Source organism: Moschus berezovskii, chromosome 9 (genome assembly GCF_049115385.1).
Source record: "Moschus berezovskii isolate FMDL1 chromosome 9, NW_MosBer_1.0, whole genome shotgun sequence".
NCBI lineage: Eukaryota > Metazoa > Chordata > Mammalia > Artiodactyla > Moschidae > Moschus > Moschus berezovskii.
The window spans coordinates 75,758,339-75,776,149 of record NC_142468.1 but is presented as its reverse complement, the minus strand read 5'-3'; the positions used below and the strand labels follow the sequence as shown (position 1 = coordinate 75,776,149).

The window sequence follows — 17,811 nt, the reverse complement described above, 5'->3', positions numbered from 1 at the left end:
GGGGTTAATACCCAAAGTCTATAAGAAATTCATACAATTCAATAACAACAACAAAAATCTGCTTTTAAAACGGGCAGAGGATCTGAATAGACATTTTTCCAAAGAAGACACAGAAATGACCAACAGATATACTAAAAGATGCTCAATATCACTAATCATAAGGAAAATGTAAATCAAAACCACAATGAGATATCACCTCACCCTTGTTAGAATGGCTATTATCAAATGGACTATAAATAAGTATTGGTAAGGATGTGGAGAAAAGAGAACCTTTGTGTCCTGTTGGTGGGGGTATAAATTGGTGCAGCCACTATAAGAAACAGTATGGACATTCATCAAAAACTTAAAACTAGGGCTACTGTGTGACCCAGGAATCCCATATCTGAGTATATATCCAAAACAAATAAAATCACTATCTCAAAGAGGTAACTGTGCCCCCTTGTTCACTGTAGCACTATTTACTACAGCAAAGACATAGAAACAACCTAGGTGTCCATCAGTAGATGGATGGATTCATAAAAGAATAATATTAGTCAGCCACATGAAAGACGAAAACTCCACCTTTTGTAACAACATGGATGGACCTGAGGACACTGTACTAAGTGAAATAAGTCAGCCAGAGAAAGGAAAATACTATATATTCTCATGTCTATGTAGAATCCAAGAAAGGCAAACTCATAGAAAGTAGAATGGTGGTTACCAGGGTAGAACTAGGGAGTAGAGAGATGTTAGTTAAAGGGGCAAACTTCCAAGTATAAGATGAACAAGTTCTGGAGGCATAATGGGTATATAGCATGATGATAGTGGGCAATATTGCCTTTTATACTTGAAAACTGTGAAGAGAGTAGATCTTAAATGTTATCACCAGACATATGCAAATGCTAATTATGTGAGGAAGTGGAGGTGTTAACTAACCCAATTATGGCCATCAGTTTGCAATACACATGTGGATTAAATAATCGTGTTGTACACTTTAAACAAAACAAAAAAAGTTTTTTAAAAATTTGAGAGTCAAGAAAAAGGGCAGAAATAAAGAGGTTCACCCTGCTTATTTAACTTCTATGAAGAGTACATCATGAGGAATGCTGGGCTGGAAGAAGCACAAGCTGGAATCAAGATTGCTGGGAGAAATATCAATAACCTCAGATATGCAGATGACACCACCCTTCTGGCAGAAAGTGAAGAGGAACTCAAAAGCCTCTTGATGAAAGTGAAAGAGGAGAGTGAAAAGGTTGGCTTGAAGCTCAACATTCAGAAAACAAAGATAATGGCTTCTGGTCCCATCACTTCATGGGAAATAGATGGGGAAACAGCAGAAACAGTGTCAGACTTTATTTTTGGGGGCTCCAAAATCACTGTGGATGCTGATTGCAGCCATGAAATTAAAAGACGCTTACTCCTTGGAAGGAAAGTTATGATCATCCTAGATAGCATATTAAAAAGCAGAGACATTACTTTGCCAACAAAGGTCCATCTAGTCAAGGCTATGGTTTTTCCCGTGGTCTTCTATGGATGTGTGAGAGTTGGACTGTGAAGAAAGCTGATCACCAAAGAATCGATGCTTTTGAACTGTGGTGCTGGAGAAGACTCTTGTGAGTCCCTTGGACTGCAAGGAGATCCAACCAGTCCATTCTAGAGGAGATCAGTCCTGGGTGTTCATTGGAAGGACTGATGCTAAAGCTGAAACTCCAATACTTTGGCCACCTCATGCGACGAGTTGACTCACTGGAAAAGACTCTGATGCTGGGAGGGATTGGGGGCAGGAGGAGAAGGGGATGACAGAGGATGAGATGGCTGGATGGCATCACCGACTTGATGGACATGAGTTTGAGTGAACTCCGGGAGTTGGTGATGGACAGGGAGGCCTGGTGTGCTCGTTTCATGGGGTTGCAAAGAGTCAGACACAACTGAGCAATTGAATTTACTTACTTAGAGATGAAAAAAGGAGGAGAGTAAGAATTCAGAGGAAATAAAGATAAGGTCTCTGTAGTTACTTCTTTTCTATTTATTTTCTTTATAGTTTCTGAAGTTCTTTTCAGAAATACACGGTGACAGAATTTAACATCTGGTAGTAAACTGCATGTTTTCTGATTTGATGACATAACCACTGGTGGGATCACAGCCTCTGGCTGCTGAAAATAATGCACTTAATAAAAATAATGTTTTGTCATTTATTTTTCATAGCTCTTAAATCATATGCATGTCGTAAGTAGCATTTAAATGAATGAATAAAATGTTTACTCCCAGTACTAAAAAGAATAACCTCTCTGATATGAGACATACCCAGTGTCATCCAGGCATCCTTGCCTTCCTCTAGAGATGGGGTGGCTTCTTTCCTCCTATGATATTCTATTCCATCTTCACTATTAGAAAATGCTTCCTGTTGTTGGGCTCAAATCCACCTCCCCCATTTTCTACCAACTGGTCCTACTGTTCTGCATTTGGCCTATGTATAGCAAATCTCTCACATATAGCAAAATTATCTTATTTTTTGAGTAGTTAAAGTCATCATTTGTGTGTCTCCAAGCTCTATGATTCCATGGGTCCAACAGTTCCTTCTAGCTCACAATGCTTAAACTAATCAACATCTAGTCATTTTCCTAGCAAACCCATGCTTCCAATTTATCTTTGTCTATCTCAGTGTTAACCAAATTCACTTTAGTTCTTTAACAAGCACACCACACAGTAAATTCATATTGAGTTTACTATCAATTTAAAACCCCTAAGTCACCTCATGCGACAAGTTGACTCACTGGAAAAGACTCTGATGCTGGGAAGGATTGGGGGCGGGAGGAGAAGGGGACGACAGAGAATGAGATGGCTGGATGGCATCACTGACTCTATGGACATGAGTTTGGGTGAGCTCTGGGAGTTGGTGATGGACAGGGAGGCCTGGCGTGCTGTGACTCATGGGGTCGCAAAGAGTCAGACACGACTGAGAGACTGAACTGAACCGAAGTCTTGTTCACGTGTACCACTGCAGCTGTTTCTCTTAGTTTTTTGAAACTAAGTATTAACACAAAGCCCAACATTAATTCCTACAAAATTTCCTCTTAGTGTATATGTGTTAATTCCAATCTCCCAATTCCTCTTACCTCTCCTTCTCCATCTTAGCTCCTTGGTATCTATATATTTGTTCTCTACATCTGTGTCTCTATTTCTGCTTTGCAAATATTTAACAGGATCACTTATATCATTTCTCTAGATTCCACATTTATGTGTTAATTGATAAATAATGAGAACATACTGTATACACAGTATAGGGAACTCTAATTAATGCACTGTGGTGACCTGAATGGGATGGAAGTTCAAAAGGGAGGGGATATATGTATGGCTGATTCATTCTGCTGTGCAGTAGAAACTAATGTAACATTGTAAAATATCCATTCAGTCTGCTCTGCTGCTGCTGCTGCTGCTAAGTCGCTTCAGTCATGTCCAACTCTTTGCGACCCCATGGACTGCAGCACGCCAAGTTCCCTTGTTCATCACCAACTCCCGGAGCTTGCTCAAACTCAAGTCCATTAAGTTGGTGATGCCACCCAACCATCTCATCCTCTGTCATTCCCTTCCCCTCCTGCCTTCAATCTTTCCCAGCATCAGGGTCTTTTCCAATGAGTCAGTTCTTTGCATCAGATGGCCAAAGTATTGGAGTTTCAGCTTCAGAATCAGTCCTTCCAATGAATATTCAGGACTGATTTCCTTTAGGATGGACTGATTTGATCTCCTTGCAGTCCGAGGGATTCTCAAGAGTCTCCATGCTCCAATAAAAATTAATTTTAAAAAAACTACCTTGCATGGGGCCCATCATTCCTAACTATTACAATTTTAAAAAATTCTGCCATCCAGTATATTAACTACTCTTGAAAACTTCATGACATCTACAAATTGAAAAGCATGTCTTTTTAAACTTTACCTAATTCATTGATAAAATTGTTTGCATTCTAGTAATATATGATGTGTCCTTTAAGTAGGAGCATTAGTAACCAAATACAATTCTGGTATCATTCAGTTTACATTTCTCTCTTTTCTTTACACTTTAATAAGAGACCTTATTAAGTATTGTATAAAGTGTAGGTGTATATGTGAAAAACTATCTCAATCTTAACAAATTAAGGAAAATCAACTTCTCTGAGATTACTTACAGTTGGTGAACCTAAATTTGCTTCTATTGATCACTGATAGCTTTTCCTAATTTTCACAGACTACCCTTTTGATAACCTATTCTTGAGTATTGGATGGAACTGATGTCAAATTCATTCTTTACAATCTACTAGTCTTTATAATTTCCTTCCTTTTTTGTTAAATCTAGAAACTTTATATCCCTTTTTCTACTAGCTCTGAGCACCTTTCTTCTCCTTTCAATCTCTTAGAAATTCTGTAGAAAATTTCGTGATTTTACTGTCCCCTCAGATGTAATTCATCCAGGCTACAAGCCATAAGCTCTCAATTCCCCACAACTAATTAATGTTTGTTCTCCCCATCTTAAGACAAGGATAAGTGCCGTGGCCCCAGGGAGGAAGTCTATCCAGACTGTCCCTTCCTGTTATCCTTTCTTCACCAACTGAACTAAAATAGCTCCTAAAATTGCCATTAGTTTTCGCCAGCATCAGCAGATCTGAAACTTCAGCCTTCTGAGTACTGTTCTTATATGTTGCTGCTTTGTCATACTCCTTTTGGTTACGTGTCTTTCTCTCCATCTTTGGAATACGTCCTCTCTTCCTCTGAGCTCTTGAAGAAGCTCCCTAAGCATTCCTAAGATAACTGCAAATGATCTCAGCAATGAAGGAAAGAAGGTAAGTTCTTAAATATCTTCTTTTCTTCCTTGTGGAGATCATTTGTGAGTTGTTGAGTTACTTTTTGAGAAAGTCCCAACACTATTGGCATCTCTATTCTGGTAGAATTAGATACCATGGAATCATATCTCTTGCTTTTTCTGACATTCCTGTGGACTTCCCCAGTGGCTCAGATGGTTAAGTGTCTGCCTACAATGCGGGAGACCTGGGTTCAATCCCTGGGTAGGGAAGATCTCCTGGAGAAGGAAATGGCAATGTACTCCAGTATTCTTGCTTTGAAAATCCCATGGACGGAGAAGCCTGGTAGGCTGCAGTCCATGGGGTCATAAAGAGTTGGACACAACTGAGCTTTTAGATACCATGGAATCATATCTCCTGCTTTTTCTGACATTTCTACAGTCTGCCTTGTTTAAGTCTAGAATTTCTCTGTGTAGTCTTCTTTAACTTTTTTTTCTAATAAACTCTAAGGAGAGAATCATTTTCTTCTGGAGTACATTCTTCTCCAGCTCATCAATCTGGGGCTTCCTTGTTGGACAAAATTCTGTCCATCTTGTCACTTCTCCATCATAGAAGAGGACCTTTATTGTAAAGCATATCAGTGCATTGTCTTGCCCTCTGCTTTTCAGCTGAATGTGTTTGCTGCACAGGTCCAAATATTTGAAGTCTCTCACCGTTACTGTATCTTGCGTTTCTCCCAGTATTGTGCCATGGTTTTACAAGCTGCTAACAAAAATCATGATCTGGCTAAAATGAGAATTTAGAGGAAAGGTACAGATGGGGATCCTACAAAGGAGTGTTCATGAGGTATGCATGGAAGACAGCAGTTTTGCTTAATCATTTGTTTTAAGGTAATCACAGAACCTCTTTGGTCCACATAAAACACTGAGAATACGGAGAGAGAATAGATCTTTGCTGTGAACAATGAGCTAACCACTGAGACACACAGTTTTGTGCTGCACTGTCCAACAGATGTATCACGTGAGACACACGTGTAATATAAACATCCTAGGAGCCTCACTTTAAACATGTAGAAAAAGGTGAAGTAACTGTTCAGAACATTTTTTTTAACCCAATAGATACAAAATATTGTCACCTCAGCATGAAGTGAGTGAAAGTTACTCAGTCGTATCTGACTGCACGACCCCCATGGACTGCAGCCTGCTAGGCGCCTCTGCCCATGGAATTCTCCAGGCAAGAATACTGGAGTGGGTTGCCATTTCCTTCTCCAACATCAGCATGGACTCAATATAAACAAGTCACTATGAGATATTATGTAGTTTTATACTAAGTCTTTGAAATCTGGTATATAATTCTGACTTTATGATGTTAAATTTTCACCAGAAATACCTGATCTGTATTTAGATTTTATAAAATTTACACTTGAAAAAGTAGATCCTTATATCCACCTTGTTCCAAACATACTTAAAACATTTCCAACAGCTGGATCCAGTGTCCATTTTTTAAACTTAAGCTTTAAATTCTAAACAAAATCTAAAATTTCAGTCCTTAGTTGCACTACCACATTTCCAGTGCTTAATAGCCATACGTGGCTGGTGGCTACCAAACAAGACAGCACAGTAGGGAGAAATAGAAAGCTTTCAATGCTGTAACCTCTCTTTTAACAAAAATTTATTGGCCTCGACACATAATAGTGATTTTTAAGCTCCTGCTTCTGCTGCTGCTAAGTTACTTCAGTTGTGTCTGACTCTGTGAGACCCCATAGACGGCAGCCCACCAGGCTCCGCCGTCCCTGGGATTCTCCAGGCAAGAACACTGGAGTGGGTTGCCACTGCCTTCTCCAATGCATGCAAGTGAAAAGCGAAAGTGAATTCGCTCAGTCGTATCCAACTCTTCATGACCCCATGGACTGCAGCCTACCAGGCTCCTTCGTCCATGGGATTTTCCAGGCAAGAGTACTGGAGTCGGGTGCCATTGCCTTCTCCGGATTTTTAAGCTAAGACCCCATTATTGAGAAAAGGCACACTGGCAAAAAAGATGTATTTAGCCATTCCTTTAAATAATAATTTCATTTTACTAATTACAGTTACACCGACATATGCTGGAAAAATTATACTACAATTAAGTAAAAATTAAATTTAAAAAATACAAAAATAAATATCTCAAAGAGTTTTTTTAAGTCAGCACACACACCTTTAGTATACCTGTGGATTTGAAAACCCACTGTAATAACTCCTATTGTAACCTATGAATCCTGTATGCTAGAATCCACAGGCTAAAGGATTTCCCAGCACCCCAAAACTGAGCATTAGAGATCTGTACTGGTTATAATGCAGAGTACATCAAACCAAGTGCCAGGCTGGATGAACTAGATGCTGGCATCAAGACTGCCAGCAACAACCTCAGATAGGCAGATGATACCACTCTAATGGCAGAAAGAGGAACTAAAGAGCCTCTAGATGAGGGTGAAAGAGGAAGAGTGAAACAGCTGGCTTAAAACACAACATTCAAAAAACTAAGATCACGGCATCCAGTTCCATCACTTCATGACAAATAGATGGGGGAAAAGTAGAAACAGTGATAGATTTTCTTTTCTTGGTCTCCAAAATCACTGCAGATGATGACTACAGCCACAGAATTAAAAGATGCTTGCTCCTTGGAAGGAAAACTATGACAAACCTAGACAGCATATTAAAAAGTAGAGATAGCGCTTTGCTGACAAAGGTCTGTATAGTCAAAGTGTTAGTCATTCAGTTATGTCTGACTCTTTGCAACCCCATGGACTGTAGCCCATCAGGCTCCTCTGTGCATAGATTCAACTGGCAAGAATACTGGAGTCATTCCCTTCTCCAGGGGATCTTTCTGACCCAGGGATTAAACCCAGGTCTCCTGCATTGCAAGCAGATTCTGAGCTGCCAGGGAAGCCAAAGTCAAAGGTATAGTTTTTCCAGTAATCATGTACGGATGTGAGAGTTGGACTATAAAGAAGGCTGAATGCCAAAGAATTGATGCTTTCAAATTGTGGTGCTGGAGAAGACTCTTGAGAGTCCCTTGGACTGCAAGGAAATCAAACCAATCAATACTAAAGGAAATCAACCCTGAGTATTCACTGGAAGGACAGGCTGAAACTGAAGCTCCAATATTTTGGCCACCTGATACAAAGAGCTGATTCACTGGAAAAGACCCTGATTCTCGGAAAGATAGAAGGCAAGGAAGGGAAGGGAACAACAGAGGATGAGATAGTTGGATAGCATCACTGACTCAATGGACATGAGTTAGAGCAAACTCCAAGTGGCCAGAGAAGCCTGGGGTATTGCAGTATATGGGGTCGCAAAGAGTCAGACACAACTTAGCAACTGAACAACAACAACTGGTTAAAATGTGAAAGAAAGCTCTGAATCTATTATCAGACTTTAACATACTCAAACAAATTAGTTATCAATTGTTAGCAAGTCAGTAAGCAACACAGAACCAAGACATTTTAATTGGAATGAGGAGGAAGGTAAGAAGGAAAATCCAGAGCAGTGGCCACACTGGCTAAAGAAGTCTCTCTGCAAAGGATGCTGCTGCTGCTGCTAAGTCGTGTCAGTCGTGTCCGACTCTATGTGACCCTAGATGGCAGCCCACCAGGCTCCTCCATCCCTGGAATTCTCCAGGCAAGAATACTGGAGTGGGTTGCCATTTCCTTCTCCAATGCGTGCATGCCTGCTAAGTCGCTTCAGTAGTCTCCAACTCTGTGCAACCCTATGGACAGCAGCCCACCAGGGTCCTCTGTCCACAGGATTCTCTAGGCAAGAATACTGGAGTTGGTTGCCACTCCCAAAGATAAAGTGAGATAAACAAAGACAGTAGGCACTGCCAAAAACCTGCCTGCTTTCTCTCTGTTGCTGATGGATGCACAAGACACCCTTGCAATGTTCATTCTGTGCTGATTTATTCAACGTGCATGGAACTGCCATCCTGTGTGGATCACTGTGTTGGGGAAGAAGAAGTTAGGACAGACTGAGTTTACAAAGAAGTACCTAGTTCACTGCCCTGTGCTAAAGCCACTGCCCTCATTCTCTAATAGAGGAGAGAAGACCCAAGTTCAACAGATACTATGACAATGTAAAAAGTGTGGGTGGCATAAGACAAGGGAAATAAATTATACAGATTTCACAAGAGGAAAATATTAATACAATCCAGGAAGGTTAGGGAAACTGGGGGAGGGGAAGACTTTACTGTCTTGTCTTGAGCACTGAAAGATAGTCATGATACAACATACGACGTTTCAGAGAAAGACTTTCCAAGCCTAGAGTCAAGTGTGAGAAGACACAAGGAAAAGCATGGGGTGGGATGTGGTAGAGGGGAAACTGAAATTCAACTCTATTACAACACTGGGTGAGAGAGAGCTGAGATGGACAAGTAAGGCTGCAGTCAACCTTGGCTGCCAGCCGAAGAGCTGGGTCCTGGGGCCTCTGTTCTAGCACCTGAACAGAGGGTTTAAACATATAAACACATTTATGCAAATATGCAGGACTATACCCATGAAATGATGATGATGATGATGAAGACAACTAACATTTACTGAGTGCTTGTGGCAGGCCCTACTCTCAATGGTTTACATGCATTATTTCCCTTCATTCTCCCAACAACCCCATGATGTGGAGGAGAGGGGGAACATCAGGCTGTTCATTTTGGAACACAGCAAAGCAAAAGAGAACAGAAGACAAAAATACCAAAGAATAAATGCTATAACACAAGCCAACAGGGAGTTCTTATTTACAAGAGCTGCAGAGTCTTTGGTACAAAAAATAAGTGACACACCACAGGAGGCAGGAGCAATGTGTTATAAACACATACCTTTAACCTGTTGGATTCACCTCCCAGGGGACACTAGGAAGACAGTTGGAAGAGGGTCCTTCCTGGCTAAGGATACCCGGTCAGTGGCCAAATGGCTCAGGCCCTGGGGCCCCGGTGCCTCATCAGCTGACTTCTGGTCAGTTCCCTTCTTGGGGCTTGCACAGGACCCTGCTTACAGAGGAAGATGCTGAAGTTAGGTCACTCTCTCTAAGTATGGTTCTGGGACAACAATCATCTAAATCATTTGGGATCTGCTAAAATGCAGATTACTGGGTCCCATTCCAGATTGATTAGCTGTGAATCACTGACAGTAGGCTCTGGGAATCTATGTTTTTAACATGGCATTAGGTTATTCTTCACACACCAGCAACTAGGGACCACTGGCTTGTGTATCAGCCAAGGCACTGCCATTCCAGAAGGGAAAAATACAAAATAAAAGGGCTCCTCAAGGTTGGGAGCTGTTAACTTCATAGTGAAGCAAGCCCTTTCTGCTGCTAATTTATCCATGGTCTGATGCTGGGAGCGATTGGGGGTAGGAGGAGACGGGGACGGCAGAGAATGAGGTGGCTGGATGGCATCACCGACTCGATGGACATGAGTTTGAGTGAACTCCGGGAGTTGGTGATGGACAGGGAGGCCTGGCGTGCTGTGATTCATGGGGGTCGCAGAGAGTCAGACACGACTGAGCGACTGAACTGATCTGAACTGAACTTGCATTAAAGATGCTTCCTGAGGCCTGGGCACCTGCAACCCTTGCATTTTCTTTTACTTTTCTCTGCTCTGGCTACTCTTCAAAAGGAGATATCCGTGAACTTTATTCTTCCTCATCCTCTCCTGAGAAGTCTATCCTATTGATACCATCATATAATTTCCACACTGCTGGAATAGAGATAGCCATGTGTGGTCAGGTAGTTTTATTTCTGTAATGCTTCTGCAAAAATGGCATTAGCGTACATTTGCTCACCATGCAACCAATGAGGTTGCAGATTGCCAAGGGGTCCTAGTCTTTATAATACTTCTGTTACATGTTTAGCAGGCGCTCAGGGGTGAGTCCTGTGTGAGGAAGAAAGAGCTGCTTTACCAAACAGGAGAGCTGAGATCTAGTGTCTGTTTCTCACTGTGTACATGAAGGTGCGGTAGTGAAACTATACCAGCCCAGCTGATGACCTGCATCCAGGCACATGGGCCACGTGTACTCCAGCTGCATGCAGGAGGAGAAGCCTACAGTTAGCAGAGAACATGCTGTGTGCTCCAATCAGACTAGGAGCTGTCCTGTGCACCGTCTTTCCCTTAACACCTTAACAGAGCCACTAATGCTCTGAGCTGAGGAAGAGAGGCAGGAAGGGAAGAAGAGAGGGAAGAGAATCAGGGAGGAAGTGGATGTCCAGCATCTGCTCAGACCCCAGTTTACTGTTCCATCTCCAAGAGTAGAGAGCTGGCCACTCTGAGGCACATGCCAGACTCCTCAGTTGCCAGGGGCTATAGAAATCCTCAAGGAAAGATTCAAAGTGAAGGCACTTTGGAGTTGAACCACTGGGGGGTAAATCACAGCTTGCCCACTTGCCAACTGTGTTCTTCAGAAGGTCATCTACCCTATCTAAGGTTCCAATTCCCCATTTGTAAAGTTCATTCAAATATATATTAAGCAAGTCCTTGGTGTTTAGTAGACAGAATGAAAACATGTATCCTCAAGAATACTTGTACATAAATGTTCATAACAACTTTATTCATCAGAACCAAGGACTGCAGACAGCCATCAGCAGGTGAACCGATAAACTGATACGTGCGGATAATGCAACACTGCTGCTGCTGCTCAGTCGCTTCAGTCGTGTCCGACTCTATGCAACCCCACAGACGGCAGCCCACTAGACTCCCCCGTCCCTGGGATTCTCCAGGCAAGAACACTGGAGTGGGTTGCCATTTCCTTCTCCAATGCATGAAAGTGAAGAGTGAAAGTGAAGTCGCTCAGTCGTGTCTGACTCTTAGTGACCCCATGGACTGCAGCCCCCAGGCTCCTCCATCCATGGGATTTTCCAGGCAAGAGTACTGGAGTGGGTTAATGCAACACTACTCAGCAAAAACAAGAAGCAAAACACTGGTACATGAAATAACATCAGTGGAGAGATACACAGACAGATAGATCAACCTAGAATAGATAGATATACATCCTATCTATAACAATATGCTGAGCAAAAGAACCAGACACAAACGAGTACACACTACAGGACTCCATTCACATGAAATTCTAGAAAAGACAAACCTAGTCTATAGGGATTGAGGGCAGAACAGTGTTTGCCTGAGCCTAGGAGCTGGGCAGTGGGCAGGGACTGACCATACTGCCTATAAAGGGACAGGAGGAAATCTTTTGGGAGACTGCTCCATCAATGATTGTAGTAGTGGTTATGCAGGTTTATACATCTGTCAAAACTCATCACATATAAGTTCATTTAAGTGGGTATATTTTATTGTATTTAATAGCATCTCAATAAATAAAATGTATTTATATATGGCACTACCATATGCTGGGTACTGTTCGAGGTGCTAGGACGTGGTCAAGAATGAAACAAAATGTCTGTCCTCATGAACCTTATTTTGTAAAGAGGGGAGACATTTGTAGTTGTTGTTCAGTCACCAAGTTGTGTCTGACTCTTCATAGCCCCATGGATGACAGCATGCTAGGCCTCCCTGTCCCTCACTGTCTCCCAGAGTTTGTCCAAGTTCATGTCCATTGAATTGGTGATGCCATCCAAACATCTCATACTCTGTTGCCCTCTTCTTCTGCCTTCAATCTTTCCCAGCATCAGGGTTTTTTCCAATGAACTCACTGTGATTAATTCAATCATCAAAATAAAGACAGGGAAAGGGATACAGAGGAACAGACATTTTGTTTTAGACAAAGGGCCAGAGAAGGCCCCTACAAAGAGACTACATTTTGAGCAGAGGCTTCAGTGACATGAGAGAAAGAGACAGAGGGAGAGACAGCAGGAAAAAGAGAAGAAGGAGGAGATGATGATGATGATGATCTAGGGGAAGAACCGCCCAAGTACTGGGAACAGGAAGTACAAAGGCCCTGAGGCAGAACTGTGTCTCCGTAACCCATCTGTGAGCTCAGATTTGAGCAGCCATCTGGGAAACGTGTCAGGGTTTCTCCTCCGGAAAACTCTCTCAGCAGAGTTTGTTTGACAGTGTCTCTTGCTGACTCATAAAGAAAGGGGTTCAGGCAAGACTGAAATGCACCGGATTCAGTTCTGTATCCAGAAGTAAAATTCTCTGTTGTGTTGTGAAAAAGAAGCTGCAGAAACATGGTGACCTCACATGACAAGGAAACCACGATGACTGAAGCCAGCTGAGCAAAGTCGAGAGTAGGAGACTAAAGACCTGATCCTGCAGATCTTCTGAAGACTGTGTAGGGAATTTGGAATAAAGTATGTTGAAAGAGGTGGCAAGAATATAAAGAAGAACTAACTGTACAAAAAAGATCTTCATGACTCACATAACCACGATGGTGTGATCACTCACCTAGAGCCAGACATCCTGGAATGTGAAGTCAAGTGGGCCTTAGGAAGCATCACCATCACTATGAACAAAGCTAATGGAGGTGATGGAATTCCAGTTGAGCTATTTCAAATCCTGAAAGATGATGCTGTGAAAGTGCTGCACTCAATACGCCAGCAAATTTGGAAAACTCAGCAGTGGCCTCAGGACTGGAAAAGGTCAGATTTCATTCTAATCCCAAAGAAAGGCAATGCCAAAGAATGTTCAAACTACTGCACAACTGCACTCATCTCACACACTAGCAAAGTAATGCTCAAAATTCTCCAAGCCAGGCTTCAACAGTACATGAGCCATGAAATTCCAGATGTTCAAGCTGGATTTAGAAAAGGCAGAGGAACCAGAGATCAAATTGCCAACATCCGCTGGATCATTGGAAAAGCAAAAGAGTTCCAGAAAAACATCTACTGCCTTTGACTATGTGGATCACAACACACTGTGGAAAATTCATCAAGAGATTGGAATACCAGACCACCATACCTGCCTCCTGACAAATCTGTATACAGGTCTAGAAGCAACAGTTAGAATTGGACATGGAACAACAGACTGGTTCCAAATTGGGAAAGGAGTACGTCAAGGTTGCATATTGTCACCCTGCTTATTTAATACTTACGCAGAGTATATCATGCAAAATGCCAGGCTGGATGAAGCACAAGCTGGAATCAAGATTGCTGGGAGAAATATCAATAACCTCAGATATGCAGATGACACCACCCTTATGGCAGAAAGCAAAGAACTAAAGAGCCTCTTGATGAAAGTTAAAGAGGAGGGTGAAAAAGCTGGCTTAAAACTCAACATCCAAAAAACTAAGATCATGGCATCCAGCCCGACCATTTCATGGCAGATAGATGGGGAAACAATGGAAACAGTAAGAGACTTCATTTTCTTGGGCTCCAAAATCACTGAAGATGGTGACTGCAGCCATGAAATTAACAGATGCTTGCTCCTTGAAAGAAAAGCTATGACCAATCTGGACAGCATAATAAAAAGCAGAGACAATACTTTGTCAACAAAGGTCCATCTAGTCAAAGCTATGGCTTTTCCAGTAGTCATGTATGGATGTGAGAGTTGGACTATAAAGAAAGCTGAGTGTTGAAGAATTGATACTTTTGAACTGTGGTATTGGAAAAGACTCTTGAGAGTCCCTTGGACTGCAAGGAGATCAAACCAGTCAATTCTATAGGAAATCAGTCCTGAATATTCATTGGAAGGACTGAAGCTGAAGCTCCAATACTTTGGCCACCTGATGCAAAGAGCTGACTCATTGGAAAAGACCCTGATGCTGGGAAAGATTGAGGGCAGGAGGAGAAGGGGACGACAGAGGATGAGATTGTTGGATGGCATCACCAACTCGATGAACATGAGTCTGAGTAAGCTCCAGGAGTTGGTGACGGACAGGGAAGCCTGGCGTGCTGCAGTCCATGTGGGTCCCAAAGAGTCGGACGTGACTGAGCAATTGAACTGAACTGATGTTGGAAAATGAGTGGAAACATTTGTTTGTTATTTTAATTGTTACTGCTGTATCTTTTTAATATAAGAAACAAATGATTTTATATGATTTGATTTATACTTTTTTTTCAGTTTATTTATTTTATTGGAGGCAAATTACCTTACATTAATATATTGGTTGGTTTTGCCATACATTGACATGAATCCGCCCTGGGTGTACATGTGTTCTCTTTCTTGAACCCCCCTCCTGGGCATACACACCGAGGAAACCAGAATTGATTTATACTTTTAAAGCCTCATGCTGATTGCTTTGCATAACAGAGGTGGAAGGGAGGAAAGATGGAAGCAGTAGTTAGGAGACTCTCGCACCACCCGGGCAAGACGTGGCCATGACCAGGACTAGTCTGTAAGAATGGAGGAGGCAGAAGGTGGGTCAGGTTAAACTGGGGAGTAAAGAGGCTCTGAGGAAAAACAAAAGAAATCCATGTACTCTAAGCACCTAAGTACTTAAAACGTACTCAGAATACTCTAAGCATTTGAAACACTCTTTAGAATAGTACTTAGAATATTGTAAGAAAAATGGAATAGAAATGTGCTTAGAATATGCCAAGCCCCTGAAAAGTGCTTATAAGAGCACCTGGCACACAGTTAAGGACTCAGTGTGAGCTATGATTATCACTCTTCCTTGGTAAAAGAACAGCCATCATCCCTGTGGGGAAGGCAGCACTTTGTGTTCTTGGTCAAAGGGTTGTGAGGGGGCCTCATCTTCACAAGCGAAACTGCTGCTGAGGTGCAAGGGACTGTGACTGAAACAAACTTTAAATAGTGTTAAAATTAAGGTAAAATTATTCCTACTTTTTCCACACCGCGGTTACCCCTGTTTCAATAACAGTCATTACAAGGACACAAAGTCAAAACTCTTCTGAACATTAGACTCTAGGGCAGGAATTAAGGACCTGAGCTCCATCTGGGTCCCAGGCTGAATCATGTCAGGTCGCTATGTTTCTGCAGGTTCTTTTTCACATTAGCACAACAGAGAATTTTGCTTCTGGATACAGAACTGAATCTGATGCATTTCAGTCTTGCCCGAACCCCTTTCTGTATGAGTCAGCTAGAGACACTGTCAAACAAACTCTGAGTAAGACAAAGAGAGGCTGAGAGAGTTTTCCAGAGGAGAAACCCTGACACGTTTCCCAGATGGCTGCTCGAGTCTGAGCTCACAGATAGGCAGGAGTGCCCAGGACAGAGCCATACCTGTGCCCCATTCTGCTTGATCCAGTGTGGTTTCCCTGGCCAAGTCCATGAAGTTAGCATAATTATCCTCATTTTATCACAGTAAAAAGCAAAGCACAGTGCAAATATGTGAGCTGTTAATGGTCACTCAGCGAGGGTTTGAACCAACTTGACTCCATTCCTCTCTGCCAGCACAGAAGAAAGTAATCAGAGGCGAAACAAATCCCCCCGCACACTTTGTTAAGGTAAAAGGCAGTGATGCTATACTGCTTTGTAAAAAGGTCTTCAATGCAGCCTTTCTTCCAGTGAAGCTTCTGGTCTGATCCGATATAAATTTGCCATTCATGTAAAATATTTCTCATCTAAAAGACCCCAAACATGATCAGGTTCAACAGTGGTGGCAGAAGGGAGAAAGTACTCAGTACGTTTGTGTTTAAACAGTAATTAAAAGTTAGTGAAAGGAGAAGCTATATATTAAAATATTCATAAATTATTAATTTTCTAGCTTATGTATAAAGATCATTGCTCATTATTTATTTATTTATTATTTTTGTCTGTGCTGGGTCTTGGCTGCTGAGTAGGCTTTTCTCTAAGTTGTAGCGAGCAGGGGCTACTTTCTAGTTGCAGTGCATGGGCTTCCTACTGCAGTGGCTTCTCTTGTTGCACAGCAAAGGCTCCAGGGCTCACGGGCTTCAGTAGCTGTGCCTCGCTGGCTGTAGAGCAGAGGCTCAATAGTTGTGGTACAAGGGCTCAGTTGCTCCTTGCCATGTGGGATCCTCCCAGATCAGGGATCGAACCCACGTCTCCTGCATTGGCGGGCAGACTCTCTACCACTGAGACACCAGGAAAGCTTGATCATTGCTCATTTTAAATAGACATTATAAAATAACTTTAAATACAAAAACGCAGCAAGTTGGGAAGTCTGGATGGCTTAGTCTATAGAATTAGATTGAAATTTTAAAACTTGAAGGTGTTTGCACATTAGAAAAATTCTGCAGCCTAGGTGAATCCATGACAGATTAGGGTAATATGGGGTGCCATGCAGGTCCCTCGGGGAGGACAGTGATGCCCAGATCACTCTCTGATCTACACAGCCTTAATTTCTCTTGTCAAGTAAGCAAGAGCAATGTGGCAAATAAGTTTCCACAAATAAGTGAGTCCCTACAAGGGCAGGGGGTCTTGTTTGTTTGTTTGTTTGGTGGGTCTTGTTTGTTTGCTCTTTCTCAGATCATTCAAGAACAGAGTTGATGTCATCTTAAAGCAGTACAGTAGGTAGTACCTAAATAATACAGGCCTGATTAAGTATCAGAAAAGTAGGGCTAGGCCCTCTTTCAACATGTTTAGACCTCTCTTTGCTGCAAACGCTACACATGTCAGGTACCAGACCACATGGTGAGAAAATGAAGACAGTGGCAGCAAACAGACAAGTAAAGGCAGGCAGGACAGAAAGAGGGACAGAACATACCTCCCACTTCCTAAAAACCCATCCAAGAGAATCAGACAAAGCCATGAAGCGTGGGACTCAGTCCTTTCTAAAGAAGCATCTGGACTAGACTACCTGATAATCAATGACTCTGCTAACCTCTGGCCCCTGAAATCCTATCTTTCCATATTATAACTGTAACTATCTACCATTTATTGGATGTTTATCTTATGCCAAGTAAGAGGGAAGTTAAATGTTGCCTTGGTGCCTGGAGAGTAAACCTCAATCTCATCTACTGAACAATTTCTTAAGACTTGGGAAGAAAGGTTTTCTTTCCAGATGTCAGAGTTCGTGAAGGCTTGCAAGTGTCCCATGTGTCTGAGACTCCATCCCAGTGACTCAGCGGACTCTCTCCCCTTCCTTCCTTACCCGGGGTCCCATGCTCTTTTTTTGTTGCTTGTTTTCTCCAAATGCAACAAGAGTATACCCCACCTTGCAACAATAGTGCCCTTTTTTGGCTGTATTGGGTCTTCATGCTGTGCATAGTCTATCTCTAGTTGC

At 42.2% G+C, this 17,811-nt stretch overlaps 1 protein-coding gene across 3 annotated transcripts in view; it reads right to left on the bottom strand.

The window, feature by feature from the left end:
* RYR3 (ryanodine receptor 3) overlaps positions 1 to 17,811 on the bottom strand; it is a 569,645-nt gene that overhangs the window by 506,898 nt on the left and 44,936 nt on the right. The gene's annotated exons all lie outside the window — the stretch shown is intronic.